Source organism: Monodelphis domestica, chromosome 4 (genome assembly GCF_027887165.1).
Source record: "Monodelphis domestica isolate mMonDom1 chromosome 4, mMonDom1.pri, whole genome shotgun sequence".
Classification (NCBI taxonomy): domain Eukaryota; kingdom Metazoa; phylum Chordata; class Mammalia; order Didelphimorphia; family Didelphidae; genus Monodelphis; species Monodelphis domestica.
Window position 1 is genome coordinate 119,694,078 of NC_077230.1, and position 26,240 is coordinate 119,720,317.

Consider the following 26,240-nt stretch of genomic DNA (forward strand, 5'->3'; position numbering starts at 1 on the left):
CTGGCTTTGTGCCTAGAATCACAAGATCAAAAGATCTCAGAACTGAAGTCATCTAGTCCAGCCCCCTATCCAAAATGTGAATGTGCTGTAATCGAGACATTGAAGATGGGACCTGGAAATTGGGAAGATCTGAGTTTGAATTCCACTTTATCCTTTTACTTGCTCTAGGGTCCCTGAGCAAGTCACTTAAATGTTCTAAGACTCAGTTTCCTTTCTCTGTAAAATAGGGATAATAACAGAACTTGATATGGTTGTTATAAGTTTGAAATGACATAAGATGGCTTTCAAAGTTCCTCGGTTCCTTTATAAGTGCTACATAATGTTAGCTACTGTTATAGCATCCCTAATAAATAGTCATTAACTTGCACAGATAGATAAAATCAGAGATGTCAAACTCATCGTTCTTGGGATACAGCCTTGTAAAACGCCTGAATGCTGCCTTAGCCAGATTAGAATATCACTGGGAACTGTTTAACAAAATAAGTAAGAATAGAATGCAATCTAGATAATGTAAGTTGGGGTTTTCTAAGGCAAACACCACCAATAGGGTATTGTTTAATTTGGAGACAAGCTGTAGGTACATACAAACTATGGAGAGAAAAATGCATTTCCGTGTGTTTCTGAAGATTCTAGTAATAACTAAAATCTATGTGGACACAAGAAATCAGTTTATCTTCATCTCAGAGACACAACCATATGTAGCTTGAGGCGTCACACAATCATAGTGTCAGAAGGGACCTCAGATGTCATCTGGTCTAACTCAGCCCTGAGCAGGAAGTTCAGGGTTGAAGCATCTTTAGCAAGATGGCCCTGCAACTTCCACTTGAATACTTCCAGTAGCAGAATGTTCCCCACTTACCGAGGCAGCCCATTCCTGTGTCTGGTGATTCTGTTAGGGAAGTGTGCCATCGTTTTGGGACCAAATCTGCTTCTCTTACTACCCACTCACTAGCATCCGCTCTGTCCTCTGAGGTCAAGTAGAATAGGTCCAACACACACTAAACAAATATTAGCCATTGTTATTGCCCAAGACCACATGTTTACTCTCCACGTTAATCATGGACTATGAAATGTTATTTGAAAGGAGAGAAGTATGACAAGGAACAAAAAATGAAGGAGAGGGGGGCAGCTGGGTAGCTCAGTGGATTGAGAGCCAGGCCTAGAGACGGGAGGTCCTAGGTTCAAATCTGGCCTCAGACACTTCCCAGCTGTGTGACCTTGGGCAAGTCACTTGACCCCCACTGCCTAGCCCTTACCACTCTTCTGCTTTGGAGCCAATACACAGTATTGACTCCAAGATGGAAGGTAAGGGTTTAAAAAAAAAAAGAAAAAAAAGAAAGGAGATATGAAAAAGTAGAGGGGAATTCTAACTTATTTTAGGAGGTTGAAAATAGGAGAAATGTCACAAGTCAAGGAAGAGAATAAGGAGAAAAGGGCCCCTGGACAATTATAGATAAGTAATGAGTATGAAAGGTGGGTGGATGGCCACTTACTCCCTGTATGACCTTGGATAAATCACTTACATTCTTCAGGCCTCAATTTCTTCACATGTAAAATGAGAAGGGTTGGATATTCTTCCCCTTAAGTTCCTTTAAGCCCTTAATCTATATTTCTATAAAGTATAAAAATTAAAATATATGGTCACACTATACACATCATTGATGGCAAGGAAGGGGAGGTATTACTATTGGCTGGTGTTTCAAAGATACCTTCTTGGAGACATTAGGACTTGAGGTAGTCCTTTAAGATGGATGGATAAGGGGGCAGCTAGGTGAATCAATGAATTGAGAACTAGTTCTAGAGATGGGAGGTCCTGGGTTCAAATATGGTCTCAGACAATTCCCAGCTGTGTGATCTTGGGCAAGTCATTTAAAGCCTATTGTGTAGCCCTTACTTATCTTCTGCCTTAGAACCAATACACAGTATTGATTCTAAGATGGAAGATAAGAATTAAAAAAAAAAGATGGATGGATAGGATTCTTAGCAGGCAGAGAAAAGAGGAAGAAAACAAACTAAGATATGGAACCAGGAATGAACATGGAGGAGGAAGGGAGAGGGAGGAAGGAAGAGACAGACAGACAGACAGACAGACAGACAGAGACAGAGAGAAGGCAGAGTCCCTTTTTGAAGGAAATGCCAATATCAAGTGAAATAACCAGGATGGTGAGATTGAGAGGTAGAATAGAGAAGAGGCAAAGACATTTTTAAAAGTCTATAGAACTCCCAATTTTGCTAACTGGTTGTAGAATACACAAAATGTTGGTTACAGAACATGACGAAGTTCAAGAAGATGTTGCTTTATACCATGAAGGGAGTTTTGGAGATGGAGTTAAGTGGTTATACTTGGGGTTTATGGTTCATTTGCCTAAGATTCCACAGTGATTTAGTGGCAATACTGGAATGAGAATCCAAGGCTAGAGAATCCCAGCCCCAGTGTTTCTCCCAGTGTTTTACAGAACTCTTTTCTCTCCTGAACTCCTAAAACATTGACTATATTATTCATTGGCATATATTTACTGTTTTATATTTTTAGGTTTTTTCTTCTTTTTTAACAGAGATATTTCTGTATCATCTTAACTAGATTATAAGCTCCTCAAGGGCAGGGAATCTGCATTATGTCCCACACTGCACCTATTGGGGTTCTTTAGTTAACTGAAGTCTTTATCTGCGGGATCTAAGAAGGTTAGACAGCTGTGATGGGATACTTAAGGGGATAACAGCCAGGAATCAGGAAAAATGTTGCCCATGGTTCCCATTAGAACTGATGCTAAGTTCTAGGATGCCATAAGATACTTACTTCCCTTTAATTAAGAACCAACAATCAGATCCTCATATGCAGGGTCAAGATTGCCTGAACTAGCTCTAAAAATGGCAGTTGTTATTAATAGTTGTTCACTATTAATCAATCAATCCTTAGATTTAGAGTTTTCAGGGATGTGGAACTAAACATGCATGGATAGGATGAGGCAGAAGAGCACGAACAAAGGCAGAGTTTGGGGATTCAGCATGACAGTCTCAGGTCAGTGAGAAGATCAGTTTAGCTGGAATGGAATTATGCTATTTATAGTTTCATGGAATTTTAGATTTGGAAGGGACCTTACAGATCATCAACTCTGACCTCTAACTGACTTATGCATATAGTTTATTCACATGGAGGAAACTTAATTCTGGGAGACTTTTCTTCAGACACAGACAAGAGGAAGAACAGGATGGCAATGCCATTCTATTAGATGCTTGCTGGAACTGCCTGCCCTTCTATTCTACTTCCCAGAGGAAAACCAATAATGTATTAAAGTTGATTTGCTTCTCAACAGATTCCAGGAGACTCCAGAAAAAATATAACACAGCTGGAATTCCTCTAGCTGGAGCAATCCATACATTTTAGGACAAATGCAGTGATGTTCTCTTTCTCTTCCCTGTGGACTCCTTTGGAATCAGGTGATATTTATGAGATCTCAATTCTTGTACAATTGATCCCTGAGTCAACAGGATTTCCCTGGTCCATAGTTCATGTGGAGCTTTAATGGGGAGAGAGACAATCATTGATCTGAAGTCACTCCCAAAGCTTGAGAAGCCAGTGAAACAAGAAAAACAAGCCTCAAAGAAACTCATGGCACCAACAACCCTTTGTCAATTGTCCTCTTAAAGGTAACATTAAACTATAGTACAATAAGGCACATTAGACTGGGAGTCAGAAAACCAAATTTTTGGCTTGTCCTGGCTCTGCTTCTGACTAGTTATGTGACCTTGGGGAAGATACTTCATTTCCCAAACCCTCAGTTTTCTCATCTGTAAAATGAAGGAGGTGGACAGTATGATCTTTCAGGCCCATTTTAGTTCTATCATTCTATCTCCAATCCTCTAATCTGTCCTGGTACCCAGGGTTGAATATTACTCATCAGCAGACAGCAAGATGGGTCATGGAGCCTAGGCATTATCATAATAATTAGAGAATATCCAAAGTCAGAGAATCCTAGTATAAATGATTTCAGTGGAAATTTGGAGGGTACTAGAAGGGGAGGCAGAGTGGGGAAGGGGGGAAAAGAGAGTCAGGATTAGAGAAAGGAGGTTCTGGGTTCAAATCTGGCCCCAGAAGCTCCTAGCTATGTGCCCCTGGGCAAGTTACTTAACCCCCATTCCCTAGCCCTTACACAATCTTCTGCCTTAGAACCAATACACAGTATTGTTTCTAAGATGGAAGGCAAGAGTTTTAAAGAAGAAAAGAAAAGCTAGTCTTTTTCCTTTGGATCTTCCTTTCTGTGAGGTTCTAGACTGGCTCTCACCAACAGCTCTCAGATTTGTCTCTTCCCACTGCTGCCACTCTAGAACACATCATTATTATCATAGATTTCATTTCCCCATCCTATTTAATTTCTCATGCATGAAACCTAGGGAGTGTTGCTCTCCAGGAATCAACAACTCCTAGGCCACCGTTTCCCAATGACTGTACTCTTGGATGCAGAGTGGTTGTGTTATGAGGCAAGGAATCTTACTGTGGGGAGCCAGAAGAGAGGGGGTTTAAAAGGTGATTGCCAGGCCAAGGATCTGTCAGCAAAGTCAGAGAAAAAAATCAGAGATGAAACTGGAAAGGGGAGTTGGATGAGGATGACAGATCCTTGGCTGAGCCAGGACCAGGAGATCCTGATAGAATCCTGATGATCCCAGAGCACACGAGAAACCCTTCTATAGATTTCTACCTGCCAGGAGCCAGAAACAGAGAATAACTAACCCCCATGAGAGTTCCATATATCTTCAAGAGGCAAAGAGAACTAAAACCATGCTTGTTACGCCAGGCATGAGCCAGAGGTAGCTGTGTCCATCCCTTAACAAGCTGTGGGATTAATGAAGACTAAAGAAAGATCAAGGTATAATTCCTTGGATGATAGATAGAGTTGCAGTCATTTATGAATGAGGTAGGATAAAGAATGACTCAATTCCCAATTATTTCCTCTTGTTATTTACCTCAATTAAATGTTTTAACTACAGGAAATATGGCTCCTGCTTCTTCACGAGTATAACATATAATGGGGTAAGGGTTTGAACTATAAACTGGAGAGTAAAAATTGCTGCAAATGCACTGACACTGGGGTAGCAAGAGTGTTCAGGGTTGAACACTGTCATTACAATTAGCCTATTCCCACTTCTCCAAATTAAGGCAAAGGCCTTATCCCCTTTCTCACATATTCTTTGAACTCATCCCCTTAAATCCTGTGTTTGGTGCTCATTTTAATTTTATAAAAAGAATCATGAAAAAAATTAAATTAAATTAAAAACATCATGCAGAGACACAGAGGTGGAAACAGAGACAAAAAAACCAGAGAGACAGAGACAGAAAGAGACAGATAGACAAAGAGAGAAAGAGAGAGATGGAGAAAACAGAATATAACTTGTTCTGGACTTTGCTATATGCTACAGACGACTCTTGTTTCCTAGCCCCATTAGGTATGGCCCAAATTTTAACTTCTGACCATACAGTTCTAGCTGTAGCTTTCTTGGACTTCCATTCATATAGTCTTCCATGTTTGAAAACTTTTTTGTTATATAAAACTGTTTTTCTTTCTTCTCCCTCTATAACACCCTTTACTACGATTTTCCTTATCTATTAAGATCGCTCCTTAACAGATCTTACCAACTCTGTTGTCTCCCCACTCTTTTCTTCCCCTGCCCTTTATACTGTTACCAAACTCATCATTCCTATACATAGATCTCATATAGCTCCTTTTCTTAAATAATATTTTATTTTCCCCAATTATCCAGAAGAACAATTTTTAACATTTGTTTTCTAACATTTTGAGTTCCAAACTCTCTCCTTCTCTTCTTGAGAAAGTGATTTGATATAAGTTCTACATGTGTGATCATGCAAAACATATTTCCATAGTAGTTTCATTTTCTTGAAAAAAGTTTCAGTGGTTCCTTCTTGCCTATTGGATGAAGTTCAAATATCTCCCTCTCTCTGCCATTCAATTCCAGTGTGACCCTATCTTTTCAAACGTGTTTCAAACTCTTTCCCATCATGCATTCAATGTGCCAGCCAATACATCACTCACTGTCTCCTGATCATAACCTGGGTTTCCTGCTTCCATGCCTTTGCTTCTTGTTTCCTCTGCCACCACTGTCTTCTTCCTTCCTTCTTCTTGGTGAGTTAGTAGACAGACAAAAGGTTTTAAGGTCTAGCTCAGCTGCTATTTTCCTTTCCTAAGTTTTCTCTTGTATTCTGACAGTCCTGACTTTCTCTCTCAGACTTCACATAGCACCTTGTTTCACAACTCTCTAAACTACTTATCTAGTATTATTAATTCTAGTTTTTTAAATGGAATATTTCATGAATTTGTGGGTCATCCTTGTGCAAAGTTCATGCTAATCTATTCTGTATCGTCCCAATTTTAGTGTATGTGTTGCCTAAGCAAGCTCTATCTATTATAAGTTTTTAATGAGTTTCTTGTATGACTATAAGCTTCAAGAGTACAAGTATACATTTCTTATATAAACTTTATATCCTTTCAGCTCCTCCCCAAGTTCATTGGACATAGTGAATTAACACAAGTTTTGGGAATTGAACTATACTGACAAATCACCTTTTTAACCTTTCTTCACCTGATTTGGAAACAAAGGGGAGATAGGGGCAAGGAAACAAGAATTTATTAATGCTTATTAATTAATTATGTGCAATTAGTATGGGGCATCTAGGCGGTATAGTGGATAGAACACCAGAGCTGGAGTCAGAAAGATCTGAGTTCAAATCCAATCTCTAACATTTGGAGCTGTGTGATCCTCAGTGAATCATCTAACCCCTATTTACCTCCATTCCTCATCATAAAATAGGGCCACGCTGGAGTAGGAAATGACAGACCACTCCAGTATCTAACTAAACCCTATATGCTTTACAAATATCATCTCATCAGATCCCAGGGCTGCAAAGACTGGGTCCAGTGAAGACACTGGTGCCATTGCCTCATGGACAGGGCACAACCAGGAGATCTAGGTCAGAGAGGGTAGCATTCTGATTAATTGAGATCTCAAAACTTTTGCTCCCTTGCTCCTATAAAGAATGAGATGTGTCTAGCCAACATGACTGGGCTCTGAGTGTGTGTGTATCTGTGTGTGTGTGTTAATAGACTGATGGCAACCACTCTGGGAAGATGCCCAACTTTCCTAGGAGTTGTTTATCTATGACCTGGGAGCCTGGACGTCAGAGTCTGCAGTCTGTTCTGTCCTGCGTGTAAGGTCTCAGCTCCTTCTGCAGGGGCAGGAGGCAGCGGGAGGTATCAGGAAAATGGGCTCAGTTCAGGGAACCCAGCACCCTCTATTTCTTCTGTTTGCTTCTTTTCAAATGCCTCTGAAGAGGACAGTTCACCAATTCAACCCCAGTGTGCATGGGAGGGTGTCTGTATGGAAGATGAGACCCTAGCTTAGAGGGACCCTCTGAGGCTAAGAGAAGAAGAGTCTAAAACTCATCCAAGAGCAAACAAAGGTTCCCCATCTCTCACATGGAGGCACAGTCACTATTAAATACTATTTAATGGGAATTATTATCTATTCATCTTTGTATCTCTCCCCACCCCCCTCCCTCACCCCCGCCAATGCAGGTACTAAATAATAACTGTTGAATGAAAGATTATCAGAAGAAAGAATTAATTAAGCACTTAGCTGAATATAGAGCTATATTAGACTTTCATGAAAGAAAATTAACCCTAACACAATTCCTGCTTTTTTTTTAAAACCCTTACCTTCTATCTTAGAATCAATACCACGTTTTAGTTCCAAGGCAGTAAAGTGGTAAGTGCTAAGCAACTGGGGGTAAGTGACTTGCCCAAGGTCACACAGCTAGGAAGTATCTGGGGCTAGATTGGAACCCAGGACCTCCCATTTCTAGGTCTGGGTCTATGTACTGGCTGTCCCACAATCTTTGTTTTTTTTAGGAATTCTAACTTAAATACAGAACCACAGATAATCAAATATATGTGTATAGTGAAATAAAAGCAGTCTGCAAATAATAAAGTAAATCCAACATACGCAATATCACAATATCACACAGATATATGTATGTATGCACATGCATATATATATGTATGTACATATATATATATATATATATATATGAGAGAATAAACTTTTACATAGTGCCTATGACATGCCAGGTTCTACACTAAGTACTTTCACAAATATTATCTCATTTGATCCTGACAATAATCGTGAGATAGAAGATACTATTATCTTTATTTTACAGTTGAGGAAACAAGGTAAACTGGTTAAAGGACTTGTCCTGGGTTACACACTAGCGTGTCTGAAGCCATATTTGAACTCAGGTCTTCCTGACTCCAGCTCCAGCGCTCTATCCACCATGCCTCAGCAGGGATAGGCAGTGTGTTATAGTAGAAAGATTTTCAAGCTAAGAGTCTGGGAAGTTAGGTTCAAGTCTTGGCTCAGTCCCTATTAAGCCAATGCTCTCTGTGCCTCAGTTTCCTCTCTTGTAAAATGATCTCCCCAGTCCCTTTCAGCTCAAACATTCTATGATACTAAGTATGTTTTGAGATTTGCTTGGAAAGGTCTAAGGATAACAGCAAAATTGTTGAGGTGAGGTTGGGAAGAAGACTTTGTGAATTCCATATTCAGACAACGTGCTAGAGAAGTTGTGGACTTTATGGAAAAGAGGAGACCTCAGGAACTCATTGATGCGAGCTGGGTTGGTGTTTCTAACCAGGGATATGATAAGAGTTTAAAAGAAGATGGAAAGTGGAAATGTGCAGGAAATACAGAGACGTGTTTGCTAAGGTCCCAAACCCCAGAAGCAGGCACAATGAAGACAAAACTGGGACTTTCCGTACAGTGGTTAAAAGATGAGATGAAAAGAGCTAAGTGACCAGCAAACAACCCAGCAGGGTCCCATTCAGGTGAAATCTAAGCCAAAGAAAGTGTGTTCCCTTTCACTGGGGCTGGGTAACTGACTGCTCCACCTGCTTCTTCTGCTGATTGATGTCATCCTTCTGAAAGCAAGGGATGAAGAGTGGATACTGACAGCCTCTAAATTCCTTAGCATTAAAGATCTCTCAACATACATGGAATTTAGAGCCATCTGTGCAATCCTAGGTGACCTAGATTTTGGCCTGAGACATCAGGTTTATGGAGTGTTCTATAAAAGGCACTGAACTTGGTTTGGAGAGACGTGGGTCATCAACCTGTCACTAACTAGTTGAAGTAACAAGTCATTTCATTTCTTTGTACCCATAACAATGAAAACAGATTTTAAAAAATTAGGAACTTCAGACTATTTGTGGACCACACTCTTTCTTTGGGCTTAGTTTCCTCATTTAAAATCAGAGCATTGAACGATAGAATCTCTACGATCACTTCCATCTCAAACAACACAAGTTATTCTAGATAACCAGTACAGAAAGAATCTGTGGTTTCAGTTTAGAGAACGCCTTCTACCCCCATTAAAGCAAGAGGATAAAGTCTTAGAGAGATGCCTAAAGCATTCTGAGTTTAAGTCACTTGGCATCCCACATAGCTAGTAAGCATTAGATGTGAGCTTTGAACTTCAAGATTCCTGACGCCAAGCCCAGCATTCTAACCACTACACCACACTACCCCTAAGGGCAATGTAAGTCAGTATATGACAAAGCGAAAGGCTTTGTGGGGCAGAATAGAAATGATACCACTGTTCAAAGAAGGGAAGAGATTAGCAGGGGTTTAAACACCCAGGGAAAGTTTCAAGGAGGAAGGGGGTAAGTCTCAATTTCCTGATCTGTAAAATAAGAAGGGCAAACTAGATGGCCTCTAAATGCCCTTCCTATTCTAAAAGCCACAGTACTGAGATCCAATAAATTTGGGTCCTGAAAGATTATTTACATAAATATTACATATAAGATTAGGATTTGTGAGAAGGGGAGGGGAAGGCATTCCATTAAAAGGGATGAGCAAAGCAGAAGAATGAAAAGAATATTTCATGATCCAAGGATCCCTTTTAACCCATTGAAACAAAGGCTAGACTTCAATGAAAATGGATGGAGTCCAAGGTAGATTTTTTTTTTCTCGTGGGTGAAAATATTTGTAGATCTGAAGACTTTTCAAGACTCCCATCCTAACTACTGGAATAACAATTCAAAGTACATGCCCAAGGTACATTGAAGTTGGGTCTGGCAGGTCACCAGATTGTTACACATAAATAAAGGAAGGTACATTATCATTAAGATTTTGTTCTGGGATTTCTTGGGTGGAGGTAAAGGACCTTGAAAGTTCTCACTGATTTTATCTACATCCCTGTGAAAGAAAGGAATAGAAGGAGGGTTTCTTATCCCCAGATGAGTGTTGGTAACTGGTTAACAATTGGCTGAAGGGTAGGGGAGTGAGGGATCATGAACACATGACACCCTTTAATTTTAACTTACATTCACTTTCTTAAGTCTAGATAATCAAGAAACAAATAAATCAAGCCTTGATTGGTAGCATTTGCTTATTTCCAAGGGCAAATACTCACACTGAAATTTTAATTATTGGCTTTTGTGAGCCAGTTTGAGCTGGTTCTAGTACACTCTTGCTTGTGCCCATTTTATAGATGAAGCTCCACAGATTTTTTTAAGTGACCTAACCAATAATATGTTAGAGGACAATAAAAAGGGCTGAAAAAATATTGTATAATCCATGTCTATTAAGTCTGATTCAGCAAGTAGAGTGCCCATTACGTGCAAGATTCTGAGTCAGATCTCCTGGGAAGAAAACTATGACTGTTCTAGGAGACTAAAAGCACACTAAGGATTACAAAGCATTTTCCCTCAATAATCCTGTGAGGTAGGCAGTGTTAAGTATCATTAGCCTCACTTTACAAATAAGAGAATAGAATCATTTATAGTCACACAACTAGTGTCTGGGCTGGGATTTGAACTCTGCCTCCAAGCCTGGCACTCTTTCCACTACACAACGATATACTCAGGTACAGAGAACTTGGGTAACTAAAACCACAAAGCAAAACTCAGGGTGAAACATGAGAGAAAAAAATTTTGTCTTCTACATAGTACATTAAGCAAAGGATCTCTCTTAATTGTGAAACAGAGATGGCAACTTTAAAAATATTATCTCCTTACATCATCAGAGAAAATGGGGAGGACTCCATAAGCAGAAGAAGTTTAGATTAAATAATTAGGAATCATTGTGGAAGCTGCCATGTCACCCTGTTGACTCTGGTCTTGTCTGGATGTCTACCATATGTGTGTTTTGGTTTTGGGATTCAGATAGTATTCTCTCTCTAGATGTCTTTCCAGAAAGTGGATAACTGTCAATATGGGAGGGGATCCCTGTGGATCCATTGAAGGCAGCAGGGAGGATAAAATGATGTTTGATGGTTCCTAGTAGTGTGCTAGCAAAGATAGTTAGATGGTTCAGTGTATAAAATACTACACCTGGAATGAGGAAGATCTGAATTCAAATCTGGCTTCAGACACTAAGTAACAGTGTAAACCAAGGCTAGCCTCCTAACCTCTATTTCCCTTACCCCATTGGAGAAGGAAATGGCAAACCATTCTACAATCTTTGCCAAGTAAACCCTATAGACAGTATGGTCCACGGGGTCACAAAGAGTTGGACATGCATGAACAATAATCTTCCCCCCAAATGTACTCAGGGCACACTCTTAAATTTAATCTGTATTATTACTTTTCCTTTTTTTCTCCTTCACTTTCTCAAGTCAAGACAATCAACAAAACCAAAAAGGAAGCGTTAATTTATAGCATTTGCTGATTTCTGCGGTGTAAAATGTTCACTCTGAACATTTAATAACCAGGACTGTAAGATATTGGGGGAATGTCTTGACTAAATCTTCTAACTTGTCTGATCTGTCCAATTAAGCAAAATGTTCATGGTTACAGGGAAAAATAGTTTGTTGATCCTTCTTCATCTCCTAGCACTCACACATGCACATGTGCTTTCCCACCCACTCCTGGATTACATGGTCCATGACTTTACATAGAATTGAAGCCATGCTATGGATGACGGCTCTGGCTTAAGAATTTCTCCTATCCCAGTGCCAGGAGATTACTTACTAAGGGAGTGTTTTCTCTACCTTCAGGCAAGATGCCTGCCTCCCACAAGGATCACAGGACCTGGAGAATGTTTACTGGGGCAGGTCGTGGGATGGGATATGAGGAGCCAATCACCTGGCATAAACCCAAGTAGAAATTAATTCATCAATCTGAAAATATGATGTTCTTTCTTTTCAAAAATGCTGCCACTGAAGGTCTTACTATCATTGCATTTGAATGGTGGCAATAGGGCTAAAAGTACATGAGAGTAGTAAACCTGGTCTGGTCCCAACTCCATTATTAACTAGCTTTTTGTCATTTGAAACAAGTCACTTGATGGCTCTAGGCCTTGGTTTCCCAATCTGTACTATGGAGCATTTAACAGCATCTATCAAACCTATTTCACAGAGTTATTGGGAGAATGGAAATAGGTAGCATCACAAATAAAACTCATTGCTCTCACCACAGCACAGTTGAGTAGACACTGAACTCATAATGTCTCCTTTTAAGCTTCCTTATTTTTACCAATGGCAAAACTATGTTCCTAGTCATCTCATCTATAACCTTTAGAGTCATCCTTGACTCCATCTCCTCTTGCCTTCATTCTCTATAATTACCCAATGACCCAACACTGTTCATTCTTTATTTGGAACTATCTCTTATATTTGTCCATTATTCACCACTTGGGTATGGCGAGGTTTTGGAAAAGTGACCTGGTCTTAAAATAGAAGTCAACCTGGAGGTACATAATGTTCGGGAAGGATAATGCAGAATCATAAAGCAAGGAAGCAGAATGAGCTGTCTCCAATCAGTGAGAATGGTAGAGATGGGAATGAATCTAGGCAGGTTCTTGGGAGAGTTCAGAAGGGCAAGACAAAGGGTTCTTGGATTAGTGTTGTGCCTACTGCCTTTTACACACCTGCCTATATTAAGATCTTTACTTCTTAAAGTGCCCTGGTGTCATTTTGGCAGCTGGGTACATAAACATTCCCATTGCCACCACTGGTCCAGGTGCTCATCACTGCAAATCTAAATTTCTAAAACAAAAACACAAAAACAACTACTCCTCAGAACGTGAACCATTTGCATCTGAGCCTTCCTGATCTAGCCTACTCTAGACCATCTACTTCCTCAACTACTAGATCCATATCATCACTTTCCTATTCAGATTTTCATTCGATCAGTCAACAAACATTTAACAAGCATGCTTAGGCACTATGCTACGTACTTTACAAATAGTTGAACCTCACAACAACTCTGGGAGATAGGCGCTATTCTTCTTCATTTTATAGGTGAGGAATCTGAGGCAAAAAGAATTAAGTGACTTGCCCAGTCATACAACTAGTAAATATCAAAGGGAGAATTTGAAATCGCATCTTCCTGAGCCCTAGCTGTGTTGTGAGGAAAACATTATGTGAATTAAAAAGTGCAATGAGGATGAGTTACTGTAATTCCTTTCCAACTAATTTATGTGACTCTCTCATCTTATAAACCAGACCCCAGATTTTTTTCTTTTTGGGTACAGAAATTATATCTAGCACAACCCAATGCATATATATTCACAGATTCTCATAGAATGAATTCAAGACAACTTTTTGGCTACCTAAGATTTGGGACCACGGCTGAAATGGTTCGCAGCTTTGTCTTGTAGCCTCATAGATCTCAGAGGCTTCCAAAACCAGTCAAGAATTTGAGGGTGATAAACAAAGGGCCATTTCACTACAAGAGGTTTATTTTTCAGGATCACCAATCTATGATTTGTACATCCAAACCTTGTAGACTTTTATTGTTAAAATGCTTCCAAAAAAGGCATCCAGGCGTGCAAAGATTTATGGGACTTGATTTAAATAAATTCAACATATGGTCACTAATTTTGTAAGAGTTTTCATCATTGTATTTCTTTAAATAGAAAGCTAGGAGGCAGCTGGGTGGCTCAGTGGATTGAGAGCCAGGCCCAGAGACAGGAGGTCCTGGGTTCAAATCAAACACTTCCTAGCTGTGTGACCCTGAGAAAGTCTCTTAACCCCCATTGCCATTACCACTCTTCTGCTTTGGAACTAATTCCCAGTATTGATTCTAAGACAGAAGGGAAGGAAGGAAGGAAGGAAGGAAGGAAGGAAGGAAGGAAGGAAGGAAGGAAGGAAGGAAGGAAGGAAGGAAGGAAGGAAGGAAGGAAGGAAGGAAGGAAGGAAGGAAGGAAGGAAGGAAGGAAGGAAGGAAGGAAGGAAGGAAGGAAGGAAGGAAGGAAGGAAGGAAGGAAGGAAGGAAGGAAGGAAGGAAGGAAGGAAGGAAGGAAGGAAGGAAGGAAGGAAAGAAAGAAAGAAAGAAAGAAAGAAAGAAAGAAAGAAAGAAAGAGCAAGCTACTTAAATGTAGCTTGGCATATTGAATTTTTTGTTCATGACTATCTGATTTTCTTTAAAAACAAAATTAAAACAAAACGGAATAAAATTTTCACACAAAGCACCTAATCTAAAAACTAGACAGGTAGCAAAATCAATTCAATGTATTTGTAGGTCCTAAGCAAATTTAAAACTGTTTACCTTTTGTATAATACGGTCTACAGAAATATTTGAGCCTTCACTAAAATATACATAACTGACTTTTCACAAAACAAATACCTAAGAATGAAATATGGGGGCATTAAGAATATGGAAACTTAAAAGAAAAACAATATCAAAGGGTCTCTCTCATTTCAGTATCCCTGGGATGTTGTTCCCAAGACAGAGGCCTACCTTGTCTGCTCTCACTCTCTGCTCTGATGGAGACATATTTAAGACATAGAGGGAAGATTTAGCAAATTCGGGGTAGAGGTGAAGAAAAATGAAAGGATACATTAGAGGGACTTGATGAGATGCAGTGATTACTAAATTTGGGGGCAACTGAGTACTTAAATGAAATTAGAAATCACAAATGCTGGTCATATGTCGTTGATGCAGGAAGAGGTGGTAACTATTGTTTGGGTTCACAGAGTCCTCTTTTTGTCTTAGAGTGATGGTCAAAATGGTGGCCTCATTGGTGTTCCATGTCTGAGAGAGCTTCCAGGCCATTTCTCTGCCTGCTCACCTCCCCTCTCGAGCCCCCTGCTAGTCAAACAACTCTGGAGCCCCTTTCTCTTATCTAATGTGTCTATTCCTTATGCAGACACATTTTGGTATACAAATCCAATTATACTTGACCCCCAGTTCACCCTGTTTCCATTACAACCCTGTAGACTCAACCAGACTTGCTGTCATTCCCTGCTCAGTGCAGTAATAAAGAAATCACTGTTTTCAGCTGACAAAGAGCAGATTTCTTACTAAGTAAACACTGATGTTTTGGTAGGAAAATTAAGTTATAAAATTGTGCCTACAAAGGAGGCCATACAGATGGACTCTGTTAAACTTCCGCAATATAGTCAACAGTGGTTAATTCAATTGCCCACTACTGATGGGGGGCACAGGAGGGGAGAGGAAAGGGAGGCAAGGATTTACCAAGCTTTGTGCAAATGGGAAACAAAAGAGGGTGCAGAAGTCAAGGTGTCTCTTGATATCCAAGTGAAGCCTTTTTTTGTGGGACACGCGGGAAGCCTGGATTTTAACATCAGATTTTAATCAATTTCTCCCAAGAAGGCTGGAATGTAGAACAGTTTGGTGCAAGTAGTTTTAATGGAATGCTCAGAAGGGCTGAAACCTGCTCCTGATTTTGCTTTTCTGCTGTGACCCTAGTTTAGCTAGTTGACCTTCTCTTGCCTCCGGGGTCCCACCTGTGCAGGCTGCATCACCCCAGTTGCGGTACTCAACTCTTTCCCAAGTATGAATGAGCACGGGTCTGCAGAAGGTGCCAGAGACTTTGAGTGGAAAAGCAATACCCACACAAAGAAAAACATGGCGCGTGTTGTCAAGAACAGGATCATGGGGTGAGGAGGGAAAATGAAGGGAATTGGCATCTTGGGAGATGGGAGAAGCCTGAGAGGAAATGAAATGAATGCAGAATGTTTTTAATATCCTGGTGAAGGATGAATTGCTCTTCTCAAAGTCTGGACTCGACATCTAAAAGGAGTCAACGGTGAGCAAAGATTGCAGAAGGAAGGTGTGTTAGATGTAAGGGAAACATCAACACTGAGGGTTGTGAAATAATAGGAATTGCCAAAGCAGTTTATGGAAACTTGTCTTCCCTAGAAGGCTTTCAAAATCATGGTGCCCATGGAATAGTTTAGAAACAGAATTTCTCACCCTTCCTATTTAGATCTACTTTTTTGTTTGTTTAGTTTTTAGTTTTAAAAGGTGAGGAGGAATCAAAGTATTTTTCCTGATTGTCATTCATCTCTTCCTCGACTCCTTTCTTCCCCATAAAACAAACAACTAACAAAAAAACAAACCCAAATAAACAGAGAAATAGAGACCTTTTACTTAAGATTTAGAAGTATTCCAAAATGAGATGAGACCAGGACCACAGAACTTCCACAACCTATTTGACAGCAATAGACTCCAATTTTCTCAGCTGTCTTATTGTTCCATCCATCCCACCTTTTCAGATATTTTATAATGATGAAAGAATATTTTTGAGCATAACCTTAACCTCAGAACACTGTGTATAAACACCACAGAGGAGGACTACCATACATTGCCCTCAAGTGTCTCTCTCATCCTTAATTTTTAAGGCAGAATGTTTGGCTGAACAAATCCCAGGTCTGAACCACTGAGGCATTTTTGATGTTCTTAACAGGAAGAATAATGACTTATTTGTGTTCATTTCAAAATAACTATATTATATGTTATAGAATTATATAACATCATAGAAATTATATATAATGTCATCTATAATAAATATAAATTATATGTAATGTATGAAAATATAAATAATAATAAATAATTATATAACATAATATAAAATATATATTATATAGTGTTTCACATGCATTATTTCATGAGAGGCAGTATAGTGTGGATTGAGTGCAGAATGTAGGGTTAGGAAGTCCTGAAGTCAAACATGGCTTTATCCATTACTAGTTCTGAGCCCCTGGACAAGCTGCCCGACCTCTGTCTGTCTCAGTTTTCTAACCTGTATAATGGAGCTAATAATAGCACCTTTCTTTCAGGGTTCTTGTGAGAATCAAATGAAATATCTGTTAAATGATTTGGTAAATGGTTGCCAAGTGATCGCTTTTAGAATCTTGGGCAGTAAGCAGTGCAGGTATTTCCTCTTTTAAATATGAGAAAAGTAATCTCGGAGAGGTTAAGTTACTGTCATCTCTTTTTGTGTGGGAGCAATATCTTCCTAACTAGTCTGTCTTCCTATAGACAGTCTCCCGTCCACTCCATTTTTCATGCCACCTGGGCTGGTTCATTAATTTTGTTCCAGTCCACATTTGAACTCAGATCCTCCTTATCCACTGCACCAAGTTGCCTAGTGGTTGATTAATTTTTTTGAATGCACACAATGATCACAGTCTTCCTCTGTTTCAAAACAAAACAAAACAAAACAGTAGTTCTCCATGGTCTGTTGAATAAAACTATAAACTCCCAATCCTGGTATTTCAAAGCCCTCCACATTTAGCTCCAACCTACCATGCTAGAATGATCTCTCATGACTGCTTCTCACATTCTCTGACTATAGATTAGATTCCTCTTAATTCCCCACTCTTCTCCTGTCTTCTCCAGTCTCTTTAGCTTAGTCCATCATCATCAACTCCCATTTCTAGACTGTTTTAGTTCCATGTTTCCTTAAAGTCCCTAAATACTACTATAATATACCAAATACTACTTCCCCCATTAAGTCTTCTTCTTATAAAGTATGAAAATTTAATACCAGCTTGCACCCCATTTTTCTTGGTACCCTAAGATTTGTCTTAGAGTTTTAAAAGGAAAGTTTAATATTGAATTTGAAAACCCATTCTCTGGTGAATTGGGTTTTGGTTCAGCCCCCACCCCTTGAATGGATTAAGAATAAGGTCTGTGGCTTACCTATATATGGGGGGGGGCATGAGCATTCTGGGAAGATGCCAGAAATTTCCCAGTGGCTCCCTGGCACACGGAAGATGCTTGCCCCTTGTCCGGCATAATTCCCAGTGCTTACCATAATGCCTGACCTGTCAAGTGCTTAACAAATGCTTGCTATCTCCCTAGGGGTACAAGTGAGCACTTCTCAAAATTCTCCAAGGACTTTGGCAGGACCTCCCTTTGGCACTTCATTATACTTTAAAGACGTAGCATCCTTATTGGGGCACAGACCTTTCCCTTTGCTGTTAGACTGTACATTCATCAACAGGATGGTCCGTGTGGTACCTTTTTTTCTCCTTGTTATATACCCTTACACACAGAATATTGTGATAATGCCTAGAACTGTGATTTCCCTGGTATAGGGAACTCCCATGTGAGGACACATGGACTCCCAGCGCAAGTTAGTGCCTTCTCTTAGTTGTCTAGAACACTGAGTAACGGGACTTGTCTGGTGGCACATAAGACTACTTATGGCAGAAGAAAGGAAGTAAGCATTAAGTGTATGCCTTTTCATTCATCCATTCATCAGAAATTCAATGTTCTGTTAAGCTACACTTAGACTTAGAGAAAATTTGGACAGATTTTTCAGAAGACACTAAACTCATCATTGGATTTCCCAATGGCTTTCTGAATATCAGGGAGATGTTATTTGTTAGGAACATTTATATAGTAATAGTCATCTTTGCCAATAACTCGTTATTTGGTCCTGGGCAATGCACTTTTTTTTGGTTCTGTTTCTTTATCCGTGCAAGGCCAATACTAATTTATACTGTACTTCCTTCACAAGGTGAAGGTCAGGAACAAACTAAACAATAAATGAAAAATGTTATGCAAAGCTTTAAGTCCTAAATAAAGAACAGTTATTTTTGTTATTATTATTGAGGCTTTCAGGCAGATTTTGGACTTTCATATTTTTAGAACAAGTGTAATGGAAAGAACACTGGATTTGGAGACAGAAAACTTAAGTCAGAATCTTTCAACCCTGCCTCCTTTGCTTATTCTCAAATATATTCTTGGGCAAGCCATTTTCCTTCCTTAGACCTCAGTTTCCTTATCTATAAGATGAAAAAGTGAGACTAGCTAATGCCTCAGATCCATTCCAACTATAAACCCTATGATTCTGGGGTGTCAACTTTATGATCTTAGATGTCATGAACTCTATCAGATTTTTACTCTTCTCCCAATCTAGTCCCCTCTGCATACATGAAAATGTCCAGACAAATTTTCTTTCTTCACGCCTTTATTCTTTCTATTTTTATCCAGATTCCCTTCATATGAAGGCCTAGCCTAGTGCTTCTCTGCTGTTTCTGCCCAGGACCATCATTCAGCAAGAGCTAAGGTGGCCTGCAAAGATCAAAGACTAGATTGTCTTATCAAACATATCCCACATTAAACTTTCAAAGATCCAATTCCATTATAAATGGTGCTCCGGGCTACTGCAGATAAACATGCTATGCTTTCCACACAAGGAGGCTGCTGCCCCATGGCCATTAGCAAGGCATGCACTATATAAACTCGGGATCATGAGATTTGGAATGAGAAAGGACCATAGATATCTGAGGTGATAATGGCAAAGGTCTATTCACTATGTTGACTAGTTATTAAAGGCAGCTGAGTGTCACAGTGGATAGAATGTTGAGCCTAGAGTCAGGAAGACCCAAGTTCAAATCCAACCTTAGGATGCTTACTAGTTGTGTGATCCGGTGCAAATCACTTCATCTCTGCTAACTGTAAAATGGGGAAAATAATTGCACCTACCTTGCAGGGTTGTTGTTAGGATCAAATGAGATAATATTTTAAGTGCCTAATGCTATGCCAGCATGGAAGAGGCTATATAAAGGCTTATTCCATTCCCCTTTTTCTTGGTTCCAAAATTAGAGTGACTGCTTTAGCACACATTCATCCCTTTACCTCAAAAATGTGTACACGTGGTTAGAAATGAGCATAAATGGGTTGGCTATAAAACAAGGTATTTGTATTTTTACAGAAGAGGAAAATAAGTCCTACAGGGATAACATGACTTACCCAAGATCATAGAAAATTAGTGGTAGAGTTATTTGGTTCAATTTAGTGGTTTTGGGCCAGGCTTATGCTAGTCATCTTGTTTAGATCCCATTAGAACCAAGGGCATGCATTTTTTTAAAATTAATCTGGAAATCTTTATTTAATTAATTAATTTAGAATATTTTTCCATGGTTACATGACTCATGTTCTTTCCCTCCCCTTCCCCCACCTCCTCCTGTAGCTGATGTGCAATTCCACTGGGTTTTATGTTTGTCATCAATCAAGACCTATGTCTATATTATTGATATTTGCACTAGGATGATCCTTTAGAGTCTACATTCCCAATCATGTCCCCATCAACCCATGTGATCAAGCAGTTGTTTTTCCTCTGTGTTTCTACTCTCACAGTTCTTCCTCTGGATGTGGATAGTGTTCTTTCTCATAAGGCCCTCAGAATTGTCCTGGGTCTTTGCATTGATGCTAGTAGAGAAGTTCATTACATTCAATTGTACCACAGTGTATTAGTCTCTGTGTACAATGTTTTCCTGCTTCTGCTACTCTCGTTCTGCATCACTTGCTGGAGGTTGTTCCAGTCTCCATGGAATTCCTCCACTTAATTATTCCTTTTAGCACAATAATATTCCATCACCAACATATACCACAATTTATTCAGCCATTCCCCAATTGAAGGGCATCCCCTCATTTTCCAATTTTTGGCCACCACAAAGAGCGCAGCTATGAATATTCTTGTACAAGTCTTTTTCCTTATTATCTCTTTGGGGTACAAACCCAGCAGTGCTATGGCTGGATCAAAGGGCAGACAGTCTTTTATCGCCCTTTGGGCATAGTTCCAAATTGCCCTCCAGAATGGTTGGATCAATTCACAACTCCACCAGCAAAGCATTAATGTCTTAATTTTGCCACATTCCCTCTAACGCTTATTTATTACTTTCCTTTGCTGTCATGTTAGCCAATCTGCTAGGTGTGAGGTGGTTCCTCAGAGTTGTTTTGATTTGCATCTCTCTGATTATAAGAGATTTAGAACACTTTTTCATGTGTTTATTAAAAGTTTTCATTTCTTTATCTGAAAAATTAGGGCATACATTTTTTGAGGTGGTGGATTAGGGCTGAGACTGGGGAAAAAATTCTGTCATTCTAAAACAGAGGGAATCCAAGTAGGCTGTGTGGTGTCCAAACCCTTCACCTTAATCAAATAATCACTAAACTCTAGCCGTTTGGGCTCTTTGGCTCATACTATTACCCTAGGCATAACTGGTTTCTCTCAAGTCTCTTCCCATGAGCATTCATTTTGGCTATTAATTAGGGTGGGATTTTACAGAGCTCAATATAAAACTGAAAACCTAGGTTGAAGCCCATGGAAGGTAACTCAAAGTTGAAATTATCTCCCTTTTGATATCCTCATAATGTGATCTTGGCACCCACTTTTCCCTCAAATAGTCACAGTCTGAAGCTTCTAAAGGCAATGTTGCAAAAAGAACCTTCAGATTTAATTGGGAAATAAATAAGCAAGATGCAAGTCTGTAAGTATTATTGCTATAATCATATTATAAAGTTCCTTGGGATTAGAGTTTATGTCCTTCCATGACTTCTTCATCCTCCTTGATCATTTTTCAGTTTGTGATATTGTGGACCATCCCCTCCTCTCAGATTTCTCTTCCCCTCATTTTTTTCTCTTGATTTCCATGAGGTTACTCACTCCTGGTCCTTCTACTTATCTGACCCCTGACCAATCCCTTTTGCTAGGTCATCATTTATTTACTGCCCTCCTATGAATGAAAAAAAAAATCATTTCTTAGGCCCTTAATATGGGTTGAGTGCTGGCATTACAAAGAGAAAAACAAGGTAGTGCCTGCTCTCAGGAAGCTTATACTCTTTGAATTGAAAGAGACAACGAAGTCCTACAATAGGAAAAATGGAAAGGTCTGCAAGTTCTAAGCTTTATAGCTTCAGTGTCCAGAGGGCATAACAGCAGGTAAATGATAAATTGTTAGTTAATTCTAGGAAACAGTGGTAAGGAAGATGGTATAATCTAATAATCCTCTAGCTTACCAGATGTTATTAGACATGTCCCATATGCCAGGCTAGAGGAACCTAGTCTATAACTATTTGAGGTTCAGTGGCTTGAAGGTCCAAGTGGAGCAGAAATCTTCTTTAGGAAGAGGGATGGAAGGGTTCAATGTCAAGACAAGAGGGAGAAAAAGAAAAAGGGGACTTGCAAGAAGGTTGGGGGAGAAGGGTACCCCTACTGCTCTTGTTCCACAAGACCCCATCTGGTTCCCTGACTGGGTCTGAGCAATCACAGTGAAGGCAGAGAGATTGTTCTCTCTCTCTCTCTCTCTCTCTCTCTCTCTCTCTCTCTCTCTCTCTCTCTCTCTCTCTCTCTCTCTCCCCCCCCATAGGGATTTATTTTAATAGTTTACTGGATGACCCTAAGTGTGTTTATTTCCCCGGTCCTTTCTTTTACTTTCTTTCTCTTGAAAATCTCATCTGCTAGCATGAGTTTAGTTATTGTTGTTTCACCTGTTTTGTTGGTATAACTAACTCAACACATGCAAAATGGAACTTTTTATCATCCTCCCATCTGTAGCTCCTCCAAGTTTTCCCATTTCTATCAAGGACAGCATCCCGGGATTATAGGATCCTAATCAATCAGTTTTAAACCTTAGAGTTTTAAAACTCTAAATTATTGTTATTCAGTTGTCTTTCAGTCACATACAACTCCTAGTGACTCCATTTGTTTTTTGTTTTTGTTTTTTGCAAATATGCTAGAGTGGTTCACCATTTCTTTCTTCAATTCTTTTTAGAGATGAGGAAACTTAGTAAAATAGGTTAACTGACTTGCACAGGGTTGCACAATTAGTAATTGTCTGAGGCTAGATTTGAACTCAGGAAGATCCTGATTCCAGGACCAGCACTCTATCAACTGCACCACCAAGTCTATCTATTAAGATTTTTGACTCCATCTCAACTCTTCCCTCTCCCTCAGCCTCTATCTCTAGTGAGTTGTCAAATTTTGTTGATTCAACCTCCATAATATTTCTTTGGTATGTCTATTTTTCTCTAATCCACAGTTATCATTTCTGTAAAGGCCCTCATCGTCTGGCAGCTAAATTACTGTAAAAGCCTTCCTTGCTTTCATTCTCTTGAGGTCTCCACTCCATACTCCACACAGCTGCCAAAATAGTGGGGCCTTATCACTCTCAAGCACTGGTACCCTACAGGATCATAGATTTAAAGAAGCAGCAGAGATCAGAGACTACAAGGGGCCCCAAAGGTCATCTAGTCCAGCCCCTTCAGTTTACAAATGAGGAAACTGAAGCCATGTATTAAGTGGCCAAGCTAAGATTTGAACCCAAGCCTTCTGATTCCAAATCAATGCTCTTTTCACTGCACCACATACTTCTTCTAGGCTTCCAGGATTAAAAAAACAAAATCCATAGCCTAGTATTTAAAGTCCTCTATTAATCTGGTTCTAGTTTACCTTTCTAACATTATTTCATACCCTAGTCCTTTGTTAATTTTACATATCAGCCAAAATGGACTCTTCACTGTTCCCTGACCTCAGTTTGGCATCTGTCTCTGTGCTTTCACAGAATCCATCGCCCTTCTATGCCTGGAATGCTGCCTCCTCACCTTCACATCTCAGAATTCTTGTCTTCCTTGAAGCTTTAACTCAGTTGCCACTTCCTATGGGAAATCTTTCCATCTTCCCTTCCCCTACCCACTGTTAGTAATATCTCCCAGCTAAAATGTCCTTATACTTATTCATCTCTATTGTTTCCCATCATAGAATTAAGCTCCTTGAGTTGAGGACCGGTTTGTTTTATCACTGTCTTATCGGTGCCTAGCAGTGTTTCAAACACAGCAGATATTAAACAAATGTCCATTGAGGCAGGGGGAAACGGTGCTCAATAGATAATTACTGGTTGCTCTGTTGATTCTTAAATTCTGGATTTTCTGCTTCTCAGAAGTCCTCCTGGATCTGGAGGGTTGATGTGTCTTATTTGGGGCCTTAGGGACTTCAGATGCTGCTTGCATGATAACTGTGATTATAGCTATTATAATTCAGGTATAAATAAAATAGGGGACATTTCTGAAGTTCCTTTCAAGAAAAATACTACATCAAGAACTGGACAAGGTCTCCCCCCCCCCCCAGATAACCAGAAGAGAAAGGGCATTCCAGCTAAGGTGAGTGCATCACCCTAAGCATGGAACCCATCCTGTAAGAAACATGCAGGCTGGTGTGGCATATTGCCTGATAGTAAACAGTCATTTAACCACACTGAGCCTCAGTTTTTTCATCTATTAAGGGGGGATAATAATCCTTGAGCTATTTACCTTGGAGAATTGTTTATAAGTATCAAATAAGATAATATAAAATTATTAACAAGCTTTAAAGCTAAAAATAAACTTTATATTTATTATATAAAATATTACATCATACATATGTATATGTTAATATATGCTACCTATGTGTACATGTTAACACATGCATCATGTTAACAAATATTATATGTTAACGTGATGTTTTCTATAATATATAATAATATATTGTTATATATGTTATATATGTCATCTGGCATCATTGTAATCTTTACTTTTAAATCCTTGCCTTCTGTCATATAATTGATACTAAGTATCGGTTCCAAGGCAGAGGAACAATAAGGGTTAGGCAAATGAAGTTAAATGACTTGTCCAGGGTCATACGGCTAGAAAATCATTATAATTTTTAGAAGCAGCCTTGGAAATTGATTGTAGAACACTGAGGAGCTCAGTGCCCGACCCTGAGTAGGTACTTAGTAAATTCATGTTGATTGATCTGTGCCATGAAACTTGAAGAGTTAGAAGATCACAGTTCAAACCAGCCTCTTCCATCTGTCAAATGATGGGGTTGCATTCGCTGTTCCCTGTGTGTCAGCTCAAATCCCATGACCCTTCCTTCTTTCAGGGCTGAGGCATGGATGACATGAACTCCTGGAGTCAGACCACGGATTCTACTTCTTTATAAAATGCTTGTGTGCTAAAGGAGGGGGAAAAGCTTCAAAAACTTTTTTTTTAATGCAAAAAACAAACAAAACCAATCCCTTAAGAAGAGTCTTGACCCCATGTGCCAGTACCAGGAACAAAACAAAAAAGAAAGAGAAAAGAAAACATCCTAAGTTCTTTCTGCTCTGCGTGCTGATTGGCTCAGGGCAGGGTGGTTAGGAGTAGTGAGAACAATGCTCGTGAATCACGGGCTAAGCATCTTAATATGTTTATTAATCTCACGACTTACTGCTGGAGTCTTTATGGTACACTGACCTTGAAATGAGCTGCTTTCAAATCCCCTCAGACTCAAAAGTTTATGCGCTTAGCCCCGAAAGCTCCGAGAAACTACCTCCTTGAGTTAAGGGACACAAATGTTTGGGGTAAAATGGCTCCATTAATATGCAGCCGGGAAGGCGAGGCAGGAAATCTGGACGTTATTAATAGCTCTCTAAAGGGGAGTCGGGTAATTTGCACACCCTGACAAGGTGCAGAGTACGTGCTGATGATAGCCTAGGTGAGGAGTCCCTTATGTCCACCAGCTGGAGTGCTGACAGCTCTCTTTAAACTACCTGGGCTACTTTTCCATAGATTACATTTATAGCTTAGACCAACAACCATCTGGCCTTAGCAGGAATCCCTTCCCCCAGTGCTATCTCTCACTGTGGGATTGTGGGTGGTAGAGGACAGGTAGAAATAGGGAAGCGATCGATCAGGGAAGTTGATCAGAGGAAGGAAGGGACACTTTGGCCTCTGATTTCCTTAGATGACCCAAGGATTGTCTGATCTCCCATAGACCTGTCCCCAGCCCCTTTGAAGCCTGCCAGTATGAATGAGTTTGGAGAGAAACTAGACAATTACATCTGGTAGAGCCAAGAGAGCACCGGATTTGGAATCAAAGGACATGAGTTCAAATCCTAACTCTTCTTCCTACCTGTGTGATACTCATGGCTTCATTTTTTCCTGTGTTTATTATTATTAATGATATTTAGAGGCTTTTATATTGATATTTATTTATATATAAATATAAATATATACACATATATTTATATGGCACTTGGAAGTTTGCAAAGCACTTTTCAAACTTTTCATTTTCTCTTCACAACAAACCTGAGAAGAAAGTTATATTATTATCTGTTATCTATTATTTGAGGAAACTGAGGTAGCTAAAAGCTAATAGGGACTTGCCCAGGGTTA

The 26,240-nt window shown here is 39.6% G+C and overlaps 1 protein-coding gene and 1 non-coding gene across 6 annotated transcripts in view; both read right to left on the reverse strand.

Moving 5' to 3' along the window:
- GLI2 (GLI family zinc finger 2) overlaps positions 1–26,240 on the reverse strand; it is a 420,094-nt gene that overhangs the window by 80,856 nt on the left and 312,998 nt on the right. The gene's annotated exons all lie outside the window — the stretch shown is intronic.
- LOC130454132 (U6 spliceosomal RNA) lies at positions 6,305–6,409 on the reverse strand. The gene has a single exon (XR_008911816.1). It is a non-coding gene; the product is annotated as a U6 spliceosomal RNA (small nuclear RNA).